The sequence below is a fragment of the Pteropus alecto genome, unplaced genomic scaffold, assembly GCF_000325575.1.
Source record: "Pteropus alecto unplaced genomic scaffold, ASM32557v1 scaffold226, whole genome shotgun sequence".
NCBI classification, from domain to species: domain Eukaryota; kingdom Metazoa; phylum Chordata; class Mammalia; order Chiroptera; family Pteropodidae; genus Pteropus; species Pteropus alecto.
The window spans coordinates 6,103,287-6,104,395 of record NW_006440132.1 but is presented as its reverse complement, the minus strand read 5'-3'; the positions used below and the strand labels follow the sequence as shown (position 1 = coordinate 6,104,395).

The following is a 1,109-nucleotide window of genomic DNA, read 5'->3' as shown; positions in this document are numbered from 1 at the left end:
CGTCTTGCTTCTTCCGGGCGCCTTTGAGCCCCTTCTTCCGTGTCTCGTGGGTGGGAGCTGCTCTTCGGCCGCTTCTGGGAGGCGGCGGCCGGTGGAGGTGATCTCTGGGTGAAGGAGATCATCAGGCAGCAGAACGAGAACTGGGCTTGAGGGCAGTGACTGGGGCAACACAGCTGCCCAAAGCCAAGGCCAGGTATTGTGGGACATCCCTGGCCTGAATGAGCCCGGTTCTGCTATGGCCCCGATCCCGACTGGCTCTTTGGCTTTGGACAGTTCACTTTCAGTTTCTGGGTTTTAGTTTCCTCATCTGTAAAATAGAGAGCTTGGACCCTTCGTTTCTCAGGGCTTTTTCACCCCAAAACTTTTGTGACAGGCCCTCTTAGGGCCTCTTGTTGGGACTTTCCAGTTTAACAAAAACAAAACCTAACTCGTAAAAACTAGGATCTTTCTTTCTCTCCCAACCCTCACTTCCTCCACTCAGCCTTCCCCCTACCCCCAATCTCAGTGAGGCACCCGGTTCCTGGGGAGGCTGGGCACTCAGTGTCTGGAGAAATGGAGACCTTTGCTTAGCAAGGCTTAAGTCCATCTTCCTATGAAGGGACTTGTCACTTAGCTAAAAAAGATGGATAACTGGAAGATCTGGTTAAATGCAGAGTCAGAAAAGGGGCTAAAGAAACTGTGAGAAGCTGGGGAGTGGGTGACCAGTTCGTTGCAGGGCCCCCAGGGCTGTGCTTACTGTCTGGCTCTGCTTCTACCCAGTGTCTGTCTCTTCCTCCTATGTCCCCCCCCTCCCCCTCTTAAGACTGGTGCAGTGCCAGGCTGGATCTTGGCCTCAGTACGCACTGATAAGTGATGGGTCAGTGTCTGCCCTGGCCAGTCTTGCCAACACCCCTCCTGGCCTCTGCAGCCTTCAGGTTGGACAAGGGGTTGCAGAGTGAGTACAGAGGCTACTCTTATTGGGCCATCCTGACCTCTGGTCTGTACCTCTTCCTACTTGGTGGTCCCTTCCCTCACTGCCTTTCCACCACCCCAAGGTGCTGCTTGCTCCCTTGGATTGCCTCATTTGGACATTCTTATTTCTCATTCTCTGAGTTTGTCTTTAACCTCAG

At 53.6% G+C, this 1,109-nt stretch overlaps 1 protein-coding gene across 2 annotated transcripts in view; it reads left to right on the top strand.

The window, feature by feature from the left end:
- Positions 1-17: 17 nt before the first annotated feature.
- TMEM268 (transmembrane protein 268) overlaps positions 18-1,109 on the top strand; it is a 24,165-nt gene continuing 23,073 nt past the window's right edge. For both annotated transcript variants that reach the window (XM_025050450.1, XM_025050449.1), the window contains exon 1: positions 18-193. The gene's annotated coding sequence lies outside the window, so the exon portion shown is untranslated. The remainder of the gene's footprint in view (positions 194-1,109) is intronic.